Source organism: Sus scrofa, chromosome 2, assembly GCF_054392235.1.
Source record: "Sus scrofa isolate SSC_HxYL_T2T_F1_AM1 chromosome 2, Sscrofa_HxYL_maternal_Yorkshire_Landrace_v2.0, whole genome shotgun sequence".
Taxonomy (NCBI): Eukaryota; Metazoa; Chordata; class Mammalia; order Artiodactyla; family Suidae; genus Sus; species Sus scrofa.
The window spans coordinates 42,000,336-42,015,557 of record NC_139384.1 but is presented as its reverse complement, the minus strand read 5'-3'; the positions used below and the strand labels follow the sequence as shown (position 1 = coordinate 42,015,557).

Sequence of the window (15,222 nt, the reverse complement as noted above, 5' to 3'; positions counted from 1 at the left end):
TAGCTACCTGCCTACACCACAGCTACAGCAATGCAGGATCTGAGCTACGTCGTGACCTACACCACAGCTCATGGCAAAACCGGATCCCCAACCCACTGAGTGAGGCCAGGGATCGAACCTACATCCTCATGGATTCATTTCTACTGCTCTACAATGGCAACTCTGGGAGTATTACACATTAGCTACCAGTTTGTGAGCACCTGCTGTAGGCAGAGCCTTGTGCCAGCTGCTACAGGGATTCCAGAGATAAATAAGACTTGCCCTTCCATCGACAAGGAAATAACTGGTCGGGTTTTGTGGCTAGGAAACACGATGCTACAAGTGCTGATGACCCAGGGCTTAAGAAGATCTCCCTGAGGAAGTGCTATTTCACGTAGAACCTGAGGCCCAAAACATGTGTGGATGTGGTGGGAAGGGGAGAATAGAAAGGAGAGCATATTCTAGGGGAGAAGAATATGTGCTGAGTAGTATAGTTTAGTGGCAAAGAGCATGCATTCTGGAGCCAGAGTGTCTAAGTCCAACCACTTATTACCTGAGAAGGACCTCTGTGCCTCGGTTTCCTCATCTTTGCAATGGGGATGATAGTAATCCTAGGGTGGTTATGAAGTTGGAATAAGGTGATGCACAGAAGTGCTTAGAAGAGCTTGGGCAGACAGAAAGCACACTGTGTCTGCTCATATGAATACTTTTCATCTTCCTGCCTTGACTTGAAAGTCTAAACCCAAGACTGTGAGAGTTCAACAGTCAGCATCAAAGCCCCTCTTCATTTTCCCCAGAGTTGAATTCATCCACTGGACAAGTATAACTGAACACCTCTAAGGGAGATGATGGAAGCAAAATACTCCCAGACCCTGGCTTCAAGGAACTAGCTTTTAGGTGGTGATGGTATTTTAAATGAAAAGTCCCGCCTATTTAGCTACAAACCACTCTGTGCTGTGTGGAGAAGCACAGTGTGATCTATGAGAGCCCATCACAGGCTTGTCCAGAGAGGACATGACAAAGAAAATGACAGAGACGCCAAGACCAAGGGGATGCAGAGGTTTCAGCCAGGAGGAGGGGGAGGGGAGAAAGTAGACCAGGCAATGGGGGAGCCTATGGAAAGAACTTGAAGGGGGCTATCAGGCACCTCAGAGAGAACTGGGGGAGGGAGGCAGGGAGCACAATGGGAGGAGAGAGTGGGGGAGGGGCTGCGGGTGAAGCAGAAGTAGGCAGGGCACAGTCACACGGGGTCTCTAGCTCTCAAATAAGGGGGATCCCTGGAATCTGGCGCTGAGTGTGGAGACCAAGTCCCCTCACAAATACATTTGTAGCCCCTCCAAGGTCTTCATTCCCACCCACCAAAAGGGATCTCCCTTCCAGAAGCTCCTTAAAATTTTCTTGCCTTTGGCTCCCAGACTCCTGAGACAGAAAAGTCCTCCAAACCAGCACTTTTTCGGGGAAGAGAGAGCATTTAATGAATACCTATCCTGGGTCAAGGACTGCCCCAGTCTTTTACCTGTCTTACCCATTTACTGCCCAACAATCTATGAGATAAGCAGTATTTCCAAGAAAATAAAGACTCAGCGTAAGTAACTTGCCCAGAGTCACACAGCTATCAAATAGTAGGGTCAAGTCTCTGAATGCAAGGTCATGATCATTGACACCATGTTGCTCAGACCATGGCCTGTTTCACACGGGCGTCTTCGAGTCCCAGAAAGCCATCTCCCTGTGCAGTGTGATACATTTTCAGGCAGCAGTGAGCTGAAAATTGCAGAAACCTCTCTTCAACCAAGTAGAGTTCATTAAGCTGCAGGGAGCTCTTAATATCTTCGACATTTCAAGGCAGCTCTCTGCTTCATGAATAAAGGCAAGAACAATACCCATCCCTAAAAAGGTGAATGAAAGCCTTTGCTAACTAAATACTGCAGATAAGCATCTTCCCCATTTGGCTGCAATTACCTCGGTCCCAAGTTACATCATTGCTAGTGAAATGATTAACAAAATAATGGTAATGATACCGATGGTAAATTAAATGGAAATAAAAGGAGCTCAGTGTACTGTTCAATTTCCCACTTGGGGACCACTCCTAAGTTGTGTTCTTCAGCTTCCCACGGGGAATTTCCACATGTAAATAAATATGCCTGATTGAAACCGTAAACCTAGACCTCTGTACATGGCTAATACTGAACTCTAAGCTTGGGATTGCTTCTCTCTACCCAAGGCTCATGTCGATGAAGATGGATTTTCCCCCTCTCGAAAATGTTCTAATGAATTATGTAAATAGAGACAAACACCTTATAGGACTGACCTCTGCCACAGAATGTGACACTCTCCTGCCCAGCCAAACCAAGTGGAAAATTGGATTTAAAGAAAAAGATTCAGGACTTCATTGCAACCCAGATGCTTGTGGTGACTGGGTTTTCACCACCACAAATCAACACAACCCCACCGATAGAAATTACCAACAGATGTGACAAGGAATGGGCATGGCTGTTGGGGTCCAGTTCAAGTCATCAGTGGGTTCCTATTATGTTAGAAGCCCCTTATTAGGGTTTCAGCCATAATCATTAGTTTTTCTAAAAGGTCAACAAGAGCAAAAGTCCTGGATTTAAAACCCAGCTCTGCTTCTTATTAACTGTGTGATTGGATGTGTTACCTAAAACTTTCTGAGCATCAATTTTTTTGTCTTTAAAATAAGGATAATAATAGCATCTATTTATGGTGTGGCTTTGAGAATTAGAGAATGCAGGTTTCACAGTGCCTGACCTGGACTGATTGCTCAAGAATTGAGATCTTATTTGCCTCAAATTAAAGGTTGATTCCATTTCAGGAAGAATATAGATTGTGTTTTAAACTCTGGTTTTCTAATATGACGTGGTCTTGATGTTAGATTGATTTTAGGTTGTACAAAATTAAGCTTTTTTTTTTTTTTTAAAGATTACTTATCTGACACTTATTAGCAATGTAATTTGGAGCAAATTCTCCCTTCACTAGGTCTTAGTTTCCTTGTTGGTTTAAATGAAATAGTTGAAGCTAAAACTATAAGACTGTTAGAAAAAAACAAAGGAATGAATTTTCATGACCTTGGATTAGGCAAAAATGTCTTGGATATGACAAAAAAGTATATATAAGTGATAAAACAGAAGATGGATTGTATCTGAGTTGAAAACTTTTGTGCTTCAAAGAACACCATAAGAAAACAAAAAGACAGCCCATAAAATGATAGAAAATATTTGTAAATTATATATATTAGCTAAAGAGATGTGAATCCAGAATATATAAGAAACACTTGCAATTCAACAAGAAGAAGATGAACAACCCAGTTTCGAAATGGGCAAAAGATTTGAGTAGACGTTTGTGTGGTCAGGCCGTTCAAGATGGCTGTTCTCTTGCTCTTTGTACATCCCCTGCTTGACTAGACCCTTCTTCATTCACATGACTATCCATTTCTCTTACTTATAGGGCTCAATTATTCCCTGGTAACTGATGAGTCCACCTGATGTCATTTCCCCCTGTAAATCATAGCCTCCTTCTCCCCCAGTAGCCGAGACTGCTGCCACGTCTTGCCACACACAGTGTGTCTGCCACACACAGTGGGGATCTCTCCAGGGCCCTTTGTGTAAAATCCCTGTCCAATAAACCATTGATGCCTCTGTGTCTGTCTCCAGACTAGTTCTTTGGTCTCTAGGCTGGACAACTACCAAGGCTTGCAGGCCTGTGGGGTGCAATCCAACAACATTTCTTCAAGGAAGTATGCAAATGGCCAACACAAAAGCACATGGAAATAGGCTCAGCATCACTAGCCATCAGGGAAACACAGACCAAAACCATCACACTTTATACCCACCAGCATGACTATAATAAAAAAAAGAAACAATAACAAGTTTGGAGAAGGTGTGGAGAAATTGGGACCTTCAGACATTGCTACTGTTCATGTAAGATGGTGTAGCCACTTTTGGAAAACTGTCTGGCAGCTCCTCAAAGGATAAACATAGAGTTCCCATAAGACCCCGCATTTATACTCCTGGTACTTAACGGAAATGAAAACATATATCCACACAAAAACTTGTACATGGCTATTCACACCAGCAATATTCATAATAGCCAAAAAGTGGAAACAACCAAATGTTCATTGACTGATGGTGAATCTTGAAAACATGAGGAAGAAGCAAAGAAGCCAGTCATAGAAGACTATATTATATGATTCTGTCTTTGTCAAATGTTCAGAACAGGCAAATCTATTGGGACAGAAGTAGATTAGTAGTTGCCTAAGGCTGGGGGATGGGGAGGGGAGAGGGAGTGGGAAATGACTGCTCTTGGGTATCATTTTTGTTGGATGGGGTGATGAAAATGATTCAAAATAAGATTGTGGTGGTTGGTCAACTCTGAAAATATACTAAAAACCACTGAATTGTACACTTGAAAAACCACACGGTCTGGATAAGATGAACTGTTTGGATCATCCACAATTTAATATTTTATGGATGAGAAGCTCACCTTGGCATGGAGCTGGGCCGTGCAGGAAAAGAATGAGCTGTCCTTGTGAGTGCACCATGAAGGGAGAGGAGGTGGGTAGCTGTGGCTGTTCTCTGTGATGGAACCCTACCCCTGGACTATAAACATAAACTAATTTACAGCTTTGCACGTATGCAAGTTGGTGGTCAAGTGCTTAATAACCACTAATACTTGATAGGATACTTGTCATGCTTTGTCCTAAGCACTTCCCATGGATCTCATTTAGGCCTCACAGCAGCTCTTATGAGGCTTCGGATGAGAAACTGAGGACTGGAGGGTTACAGAGGAAGGAAGTTGAGGGCTCAGATGCAAGTCCAGACACCATGACCTGTGGTCCAAGGCTTGTGGTCCTATCCTCTCGCCATCCTGCCCAGCTTTCTCTATGGTCCACTTTTTTCTCTCTACATCCACCTGGATACAAGGAAAGTGTGTGCTTCATCAGGAGTGAGCAAATAACAAATAATAAGCAATTATTTCTTGCCCTAGTTCTTAAAAGCAGGGGATATGATCATTTCACTTTTTTGAAGCCCTGAATTCAGCTTCCTTTATGCTCAGGCAGGCACTGCCATTTGCTTGCAAGACACACACTCCTGGCTTCCCAGGGCTCGATGTACACCTTTTATCTAAACCAGCTGACTGTTCTTTCTTTTTTGTCCTTTGCAAATGTCTGTAATCCAGCAGCTTCCCAGCAGGCTCTCGGAGCCCTGGAATGCTCTACACCTGGGAAGTTTGCCACCGAAGCCTTAAAGAAGCCAGATTTTAAAGAGCCTTCTATTTGTTTTTCCTCTCACCTGCAGCCCTAATGCTTTTTTGCAACACAGTAATTGTTCCACAGCTAGTGGGTTCTCCATCCTAAACACAAGAAAATGACTCTTGGATGTGGTGAGCAGCTGGAAATGTTCATTGTACCACCCGGCCTTTGCCCCAGGCTGTCCTGGCTGGGCTGCAGGGAGCTTGCCTCTCCACTGCCCTTTCCTTCCTGCCCACACTGGTGGCCCAGCCCTGATGCTGCTCTCAAATGAGGCCCAGGCCAAAGGCCAAACCCCACAGAGGAGCACAGAAGGACCCAAATATCTGAGAAACCTCTCCACCCAGCTCTGGAGATTGCCATGGATATGTGGAAGGTTGGCGACCAGCCCTGGGAAGGAACTGCCAGGCTCCATACAGGCATCTGGGCCTCCACCACATGGGCAGCCCCTCAGGTGAGGCGAGGATGCCATCCTGCCCAGATTCCAGCCCTCATCCCTGCATAGTTTCCTGCTAGGAGCACTCGCCAGTTGCTGTGGCTCAGTGGACCGCTGTGGGCACCTGAGGCGCCTTCGGAATGCTGTTTCCTTTACAGATTCATTAGCACTTGCGTGGACGAATTGCCAAGGTCTGTATTTTTATTTTTTTGTCTTTTTTTTTTTTAGGGTCACACCCACGACATATGGAGGTTCCCAGGCTAGGGTTCGAATTGGAGCTATAGCCATTGGCCTACGCCACAGCCACAGCAACACCAGATCCAAGCTGCATTTGCGACCTACACCACAGCTCATGGCAACGCTGGATCCTTAACCTAATGAGCAAGGTCGGGGATCCAACCTGCGTCTTCATGGATGCTAGTCAGATTCATTTCCACTGAGTCATGATGGGAACTCCAAGATCTGTGTTTCTAAAAACATTCCCAAGCCCAAAGAGTTGTTTGAGGTCACCTGGGATGCCAGAACATCAGCCCTGAGCACATACCCCTGTTTCCAGTGAGGGCCAAGGGCCAGGGGAAGGTGGGGGGCGGGGATGGGGGGAGTGCTAAGCCCAACCCTGGTATTCCCTGTCTGTTGCAGATTTATGGATGGTCAAGGGAGGGTCCCAGGGCCACCTTGGGCTCCCTTCCTGTGTGGCCTGATCTCCAGGGATCAGATTTACTGCTCTACCGGTGTTCTTCTCTCCATTAACTGGTGTGGCAGCCTGAAGAGTGAGAAGAGCCTGACTGGGCCCAGAGCCAGGTCAAAGGGCAAATTTGCTGTCTCCCGTCTTTGCAAAGAGGGCCAAGAAAGCACCGATAAACATAAGGGGTCATTTATTTTCCAGGATTCCAGGGAAGTAAAGTAACACAGGCGTACTTTGTTAAACCACTTGAAGTGGGCGCAGGTGGTAAGACCTTCCAAACATCATCACCGGAGTGACAACAGGTAAGTGAGGCCTTCTGAGCTGGAAAAGTCGGTCAGTTTAATTGGAGGGGAGGCCAGTCTGGGCCAGAGCTGCTGGGGTCAGGAAAGAGAGAGCTGGAGCCCTGCTCCCCGTGTTCTCTCTCTCAGCCATTCCTCTATGGCTCAGACTCTTCTCTCAAGGACTAAACAATGTCTGATTGACATTATCAGGCTCTCAGGATCCCCCAGGCCTGGCCTGGCTGTGTGGCTGGTCTGTCCCCCCCACCTCCCCACTCCTGGTTCAGGACTTCCTTTCTGCATGTGTGGAGCTGGACCACATGGGTCTCTGAGGGTTGGGCTTGAAGGTCAGCCTGAGTCTGTGCTGTGATTCACTCTGAAACCCAGGCTGAGTAATAGAATCTGAAGCTCTTCCTGTACATTTTCATGATGGTTCTCTTGGGGTTTTTTTAATCCCTCTTAGTCTCTCTGATTCTGGTCTGAATCTCAATCGAGGCCACCATTTGATGATCAAAGCAACTGGTGCAAGACCATTGCCTATATTTGCAGTTTGCTTCAAGTTGGGATTGCCAGTTGCCCTTCTAAGTGAGCCTTTCTGAGCACAGGATTTAAAAACTCACAGGTATCAGGGCCTTTAAAATCATTAATCCTTCCCAATCTGTCCTGAGACTCCTCCCTTTATATAAAAAAGAAATTTTATAAACCCTCTTTGCCATCCTGAAGTGAAACTCATAAGTAATGTAAGCCACCTGTATACATAATTTTTAAAAATCATTATAATATCCTAGTTATATATATGGCACAATGTGGATGAACCTCAAGAAACATCATATTACATAGAAGAAGAGAAACCCAAAAGACTACATATATAGTATGAGTCTATTTATGTGAACTTTCTAGAAAAGACAAATCTACAGAGACAGTAAACAGATCAATAGTTTCCTGGGGCTGAGGTTAGGCATGGGATTTGACTGCAAATAGCCCCGAGGGTACATTTTAGGAAGAGGAAAATGTTCTGAAATTGAACCTCAGTGATATTACCAACCAGGGTTCTTGGACTCCTTAATCAATAGAAATTGATAAGAGGCCAGACAAGAAATTCAGTCATGGCTGTGTTGGGATTCCATAGGGAGCAAAAACACTAACAAGCTCCTTTGCTCACTTCCTGAGGAGGGTGTGAGCTGGTTCCTTATATGGGGTGAGAGTGGGGGCATGTCCAGGGGTCAGGCAGAGCAGTGGCTTAGGTGGTTTGCTCTGTGCGGGGTGCATGGGCAGTACCCTGCTTTTGCTCCCAGCTCCTCAGAAATGGCAGTTGGGTTTTTGATCTTTTTGTGTCTTGTTCATAATTTTCCCCAACTGCAGCAGGCAGTTATTTTTAGTCCTTTAGAGTTTCTTTGTATTTGTTGCTCCTGGAGCTGTTTGTCCAGGTGCAAACAGTGTAGCAAAAGGTCCCTGGTCCCATTATCTCAATGATGGCTACAGCCCCACTTATGAATTTTACCAAAGCACTGAATTGATTACAAACTTATCTGAATTGATAATGCTTTTAAAATGAGTGGATTTTATAATATGTAAATGACAGCTCTTTTTTTATTGAAATATAGTTGATTTATAATATTGTGTTAGTTTCAGAAACCATGACTATTTTTTAAATGTCCTTTACCCTTGATTTACATGGTAATTCCATTTTTAAAAGTTCAGTGTATATTGCGCAAAAAACGAATTTTGTCCTATTTAAAACAGAGCTAGATTCCAGAGTCAGATAAAAATGAACAAGTTCTTCATCTACCCAAGTGTCCAGCAAGACACATGACAGTCGTGTCAGGTGTGGGCTAATTCTTCACTCTGAGGGATAGCTAACATTCTTGTTCCCTGCCCACTAAATTCTAGAAGCAGCCTCTGATTATCATGGCACTGAAAAAGTTCAGGTCACCCCCTAGGAGGTGGCTGCACCCCCACTGAGAATCCCTCCATGACATTGGGAAACTAAGACCCACTGAGAGGCAGACATTTGCCTGGGGGCACAGAGTGAGATGGTGCTTAGCTGAAGTCAACCCAGATATCCTAAATCATACTTCAGAGTTCCTTAGCCTATACTAGGACTTTTCACTCTTTTTTTTTTTTTTTTTTTTTTTTTTTTAAGGGCTGCACCTTCAGCATATGGAGGTTCCCAGGCTAGGGGTCAAATATGAGCTACAGCTGCTGGCCACAGCCACAGCCACAGCCACAGCAATGCTGGATCCGAGCCGAGTCTGCAACCTACACCACAACTCACAGCAATGCCAGATCCTTAACCCACTGAGCAAAGCCAGGGATCAAACCTGTGTCCTCATAGATACTAGTCGGGTTCATTAACCACTAGCCATGACAGGAACTCCTGGTCTTTTCACTCTTGCTTGTCTTTCTTTCCAGACGTCTCCATCATTTGGGTACCTAACAGGTTACACAGCTTCATCTTATTCAGAACTATAGAAACTGCAGGCAGGGGGCAAAGCTTGTCACTATTATGCTACCTCATGAAATCCACCCACAGGGAATTCAAGTGATGGGGGCAGCTGGTTCTGAGTCCCAAACCTAAAGCCTCAGTGAGTGTGTGGGCCAGGAATATCAAGCATCCACTATACAGTCTGCAGCTCCCATCCCCTCCAATGGAAAGCATTGCTAATTGATCATGACGTGCTCACTCTCTGAGACTGAATGTAGACTCTGCCTCTTTCTCAAGGCAGTCACTGTCAATGAACTGAAATTTGCAACAGAGAGAAGTCATGTTGCCATCCTAGGTTTGCTCTGTCTAAAGAAAGGAAATAGGCTGGGTACAGATCTGAAAGAGCCAACATTAATCCAGAAAGTTCAGTGCAGGGGTAGAAGAGAAGGCTTCTGCATGTAATAAACAAAGGAACAGACAAAAATGAAAGAGCAGACAAGGACCTTTCAGGCTTTGGTTGAGACAGATAGGTCCTGAGAGAGCAGATGTTCAGTAACTGCTTGACAAATGACCACTGAGAGACGAACAGGGACTGTATGCCCTGGCTTTATAGCAACCTCTTGGTCAGAGCCCAAGCAGGTGTGCGCTATTCCCCAAAGTGAGGCTAGAATCTGGAAGCCTCTGAAGCGGATCTCCTGGCCTAGGCTCTCTGGAGAGTCCTGGCCCCCTTTTAGAGGCAATTCATTCTGAGCCCAAGGCATTCCCCAGCACAGCTGGGGCAATCACAGTTTCCTCTTAAAGACAACCAGAGACTCATGCCATGTCTACGATTTAAGAAGTAGAATCTAGTGGCCAAGTGCATGGGCTTTGGGGTCAGACAGGCATGAGTTTGGATCCCAAAGTTGCCAATTACTAGTTCTGGGATCTTAAGTTGCTTGACTTCTTGGAGTTCATTTTTTCATTTTTCCTTTCTCTCTATGGGACCTGATTCACAGGGTGTTGTGAGGATTAAATGAATACGCAGGCATTTGTTTCCTCAATATCCATTCATCTCTTTGCCCATTTCATTTTATTTTTTCCCCATTTTTTTATTACTCAAATGAATTTATCACATCTGTAGTTGTATAATGATCATAACAATCTGATTTCACAGGATTTCCATCCCACAGCCCAGGCACATCCCCCCACCCCCCAAACTGTCTCCTCCGGAGACCATAAGTTGTTCAGTGTCTGTGAGTCAGCATCTGTTCTGCAAAGAAGTTCAGGCTGTCCTTTTTTCAGCTTCCACATGTCAGTGAAAGCATTTGATGTTGGTGTCTCATTGTATGGCTGACTTTACTTAGCATGATAGTTTCTAGGTCCATCCATGTTGCAAAAAATGCTGGCATTTTGTTCTTTTTAATGGCTGAGTAATATTCCACTGTGTATATGTACTACCTCTTCTGGATCCACTCCTCTGTCGATGGACATTTAAGTTGTTTCCATGTCTTGGCTATTGTAAATAGTGCTGCAATGAACATTGGAGTACATGTGTCTTTGCGAGTCATGTTTTTCTCTGGGTAGATGCCCAGGAGTGGGATTGCTGGATCAAATGATAGTTCTATGTTTAGTTTTCTGAGGAATCTCCATACTGCTTTCCACAGTGGTTGCACCAATTTACAATCCCACCAACAGTGTACTAGGGTTCCTTTCTCTCCACACCCTCTCCAGCACTTATAGTTTGTAGACTTTTTGATGACGGCCATTCTGGCTGGTGTCAAGTGGTACCTCAGAGTGGTTTTGATTTGCATTTCTGTAATAATGAGTGACGTTGAACATCTTTTCATGTTTCCTGGCCATCTGTATGTCTTCTTTGGAGAACTGTCTGTTTAGATCTCCTGCCCATTTTTTGATAGGCTTGTTTGTTTTTTTGATATGGAGCTGCAGAAGGTGTTTATAAATTTTGGAGACGAATCCCTTGTCAGTTGATTCACTTGCAAAGATTTTCTCCCATTCTGTGGGTTGTCTTTTTGTGTTGTTTAGGGTTTCCTTTGCTGTGCAGAAATGTTGAAGTTTGATTAGATCCCATTTGTTTATTTTTCTTTTTATTGTCAATACTCAGGTGGATCTGAGAAGATGTTGCTGTCGTTTATGTCAGAGAGTGTTTGGCCTATGTTTTCCTCTAGGAGTTTGATAGTGTCTGGTCTTTTATCTAGGTCTTTAATCCATTTGGAGTTTATTTTTGTGTATGGTGTTAGGGAGTGTTCTAATTTCATTCTTTTCCATGTGGCTGTCCAGTTTTCCCAGCACCACTTATTGAACAAGCTGTCCTTTCTCCATTGTATAGTCTTGCTTCCTTTGTCATAGATGAGTTGGCTGTAAATGCATGAGTTTCTGTTGAAAAACTGCCGATAGCCTTATTGGGGTTCCCTTGTATGTTATTTGTTTCTTTTCCCTAGCTGTTTTCAAGATTTTCTCTTTGTCTTTAATTTTGGTCAGTTTGATTAGTATGTTCTCGGGATGTTCCTCCTTGGGTTTATTTTATATGGTACTCGTTGTGCTTCCTGGATTTGAGTGAGTGATTCCTTCCCCAAGTTAGTGAAATTTTCGGCTATTATCTCTTGGAATATTTTTTCTGTCTCCTTTTCTCTCCCTTCTCTCTCTCTTCTCCTTCTGGCACCCCTATAATATGGATGTTGGTGCATTTCACGTTGTCCCAGAGTTCTCTGAAACTCTTTTCATTTGTTTTCAATCTTTTTTCTCTTTTCTGTTCTGCATCCATAATTTCCACTAATCTGTCCTCCACCTCACTTATTCGTTCTTCTGCCTCCTGTATTCTGCTGTCAGCTGCTTCTAGTGAATTTTTTTATTTCAGTTATTGTATTTTACATCTCTTCTTGTTTAAGTTTTATATCTTGTATCTCTTTTAGTCAGTGTTTCCTGTAAGTTATCCATCTTTGCCTCCAGTTTATTTCCAGTGTCTTGCATCATCTTCAGCATCAACAATCTAAAGTCTTTTTCCTGGACGCTGAGAATCTCTTCATGGCTTAGCTGTTTTTCTGGGGTTTTTCCTTTCTCCCTCATCTGAGTTATAGTTCTCTGTCTTTTCATTTTTATGGATTTTTGGTGTGGTGACCTTCTTACAGATAATAGAGTTGTAGCCTCTCTTACTTCTGATGTCTGCCCCCCTGTGGCTAAAGTCAGTATGGGGGTTTGGTGTAGGCTTCCTGATGGGAGGGGCTGATGCCTGCCCCCTGGTAGGAGGAGCCATTCTAATCCCTCTGGTGGGTGGAGCTTAGTCTCTGGATGGGATTAGAGGCAGCTGTGTGCCTGAGGGGTCTTTAGGTAGCCTGTTTACTGAGAGGCGGGGCTGTGATCCCACCTGGGTTGTTGTTTGCCCTGGGGCTTCTGAGCAGCTGGCTGACGGGTGGGGCCAGATTTTCCCAAAATGGCCACCTCCAGAGAAAGGCATGCTCCTGAATATTCCCGAGAGCTTCACTTTCAATGTCCTTCCCTCACAACAAGCCACATTCACCCCTGTTTTCCCAGGATGTCCTCCAAGAACTGCAGTCAGGAGTTCCCGTCGTGGCGCAGTGGTTAACAAATTCAACTAGGAACCATGAGGTTGAGGGTTCGGTCCCTGCCCTTGCTCAGTGGGTTAACGATCCGGCGTTGCGTGAGCTGTGGTGTAGGTTGCAGACGCAGCTTGGATCCCACATTGCTGTGGCTCTGGCGTAGGCGGGTGGCTACAGCTCCGATTCAACCCCTGGCCTGGGAACCTCCATATGCTGCGGGAGCGGCCCAAGAAATAGCAACAACAACAACAACAACAAAAGATAAAAAAAAAAAAAAAGAACTGCAGTCAGGTTTGACCCAGATTCCCTTGGAGACTTTGCTTTGCCCTGGGACTCAGTGCATGTGAAAGTCTGTGTGCACCTTTTAAGAATGGAGTCTCCATTTCCCCCAGTCCCGTGGAGCTCTTGCGCACAAGCCCCACTGGCCTTCAATGCCAGATGCTCCGGGGCTCTTTCTCCCTGTGCCAGATCCCCACACGTGAGAGTTTGATGTGGGGCTCAGAACTCTCACTCCTGTAGGTGAGTCTCTGTGAACCAGTTAGTTTCCAGCCTGTGGAGCTTCCCACCCAGGGGGTATGGGTTGTTTATATCGTGAAATCACCCCTCCTACCTCTTGATGTGGCCTCCTCTTTTTCTTCTGGAGTAGGGTATCTTTTTTAAGGTTTCCAGTCCATTTTGGTGAGGAGTGCTCAGTCTTTAGTTGTGAATTTTGTTGTTTTTAGGAGAGAAGTTGAGCTCCAGTTCTTCTATTCCACCATCTTAATCCTGGAACCTCTTTGCCCATTTCAAAGTAGCCACGCATTTAGTTAGGATGGCCTGTATTCCTAGCTCCAGGCATAGGCCATCATTAATCTACTTACTCAGAATAATCCCAGCCCTGTTGCTATACTGATTGGTTCAAGGATGAATTACCTGGGATTTTCTAGTCAACATGTAGTTTTCTCCTGGTTCCGTTTGGTTCTGTCAGAGTAACTCTAGAAGTATTATTTGATAGTAAGAGGTCTCTCTCCTTCTGTCTCTTTTTCTTCTCCTGGATATGAATGAGGGATTGTGTGGCCTCAACTTCTGCCAGAAGTCATTCATTTTACAACCAAGTGTAAAATCTGGCCTGAGGAAAGCCAACACATGCAATAGGGCAAAGCCAAATCACAGAGAAACCAAACCAGACCCCTGATCAAACCTTACCTGACCCAGTCTGATCTGTTCTTGGACTTCTAAAGCAAAATTTATGTTGGGATTCCTGTTACTTAAAATATTGGTGAAAGCATTTAAGTGCTCCACAGATGTTGACAATCAAAACAATTAGTATTGTGATCAAGAGGATTACTAAGTAAAGCCTAAAAAGTTTGACATTTTTATTGCAAGATACAGCATGATTTTCCCAGTGGTATTCATTTATTTCACAAATTCATCAAACAAATTAATTCAGCAAATAATATGGTGTTCCCACTGTGGCTCAGTGTGCTGTGAACCTGACTAGTATCTATGATGATGCATGTTCAATCCCTGGCCTCACTTAGTGGGTTAAGGATCCAGGGTTGCTGTGAGCTGTGGTGTAGGTCGCAGACATGGCTTGGATCCTGTGTGGCTGTAGCTTTGGCTTAGGCCAGCAGTTGTAGCTCATATTCAACCCTTAGCCTGGGAACCTCCATATGCCACAGGTGGGGCCCTAAAAAGCAAAAAAAAAAATTGAGTTCCTACTATGTGACCAATCTGGTGCTCGGTACAGGGTTGGAGTGGTGAGCAAGACAGACTGGGTACCTCCAAATACTCCGACCTCAACCCTACCCCTGGGAGAAGTCTCCTTCTCACTAAACGGGAAGGGGAATGCTGGTTGCTCCCAAATGTGTGCATATTTAAAATGAAAACCTTGCAAAATGATCACACATATAAAAGCTCTATACCAAAGTCAAGGGGTTCTCAGCATAGAGATGGCAAGATTTATTCATCTCTTTCTGCCTCCACATACTCCATGTGACCCAGGTACACCCTTCTCACCTTCTCCTTCTTCTTCACTTTCATCTGCCTTCAAGGCCTCCCTGGAAACTCTCTAAGAGGCTTCCTGGCTGAAGTAGATTCTTTCTTTCCTCCTCCTGGAAACTACCTCTGTTTTTCTTTATGTCACACCCTGCTCTGCTCTTTTAGTCACTCTGGGTCCCCTTGCTGCCAGCTGCCCACTATTCTAGCTGATCATCACCTTGCCTTGCTCTCCAGACTCTGAACTCTTAGTGTGCACGGACCTCCTTGATTTCCAAGGGTCCACTCTAAATCTGCTGATAGTCCCACTTGCCCACAGGTTTATAGGTGGTTTATCTGAAGATAATTCAGTTCCTGACTTCGAGTTCCTGGCTCCTGGCCTAGACTTGCCTGGTGCCTAAATGAAGTCCTGCCATTAACATAATGGAGCTGGAGCCTTGTCCTAACTCAAAAGCTACATTTCAAAAAGGGTGGAAAATGCTACATCGCTATCCCATCATCCCTAGCACTGCTTTTTCTTTTATTATGTATATTTAAAGCAAACAAGTAGCACATTCTTAGGGGAAAAAACTCAAACGGTATAGCATTTGGTAAAGTGGAAAGTGAGTGCCTTTCATCCACTGAC

General features: G+C 44.6%; 1 protein-coding gene across 1 annotated transcript in view; it reads left to right on the top strand.

The window, feature by feature from the left end:
- Window positions 1-5,743: 5,743 nt before the first annotated feature.
- The window catches only part of SLC6A5 (solute carrier family 6 member 5), a 95,205-nt gene continuing 85,726 nt past the window's right edge, over window positions 5,744-15,222 (top strand). Inside the window, exons 1-2 of the mRNA XM_085011747.1 lie at window positions 5,744-5,869; window positions 6,565-6,665. The gene's annotated coding sequence lies outside the window, so the exon portion shown is untranslated. The remainder of the gene's footprint in view (window positions 5,870-6,564; window positions 6,666-15,222) is intronic.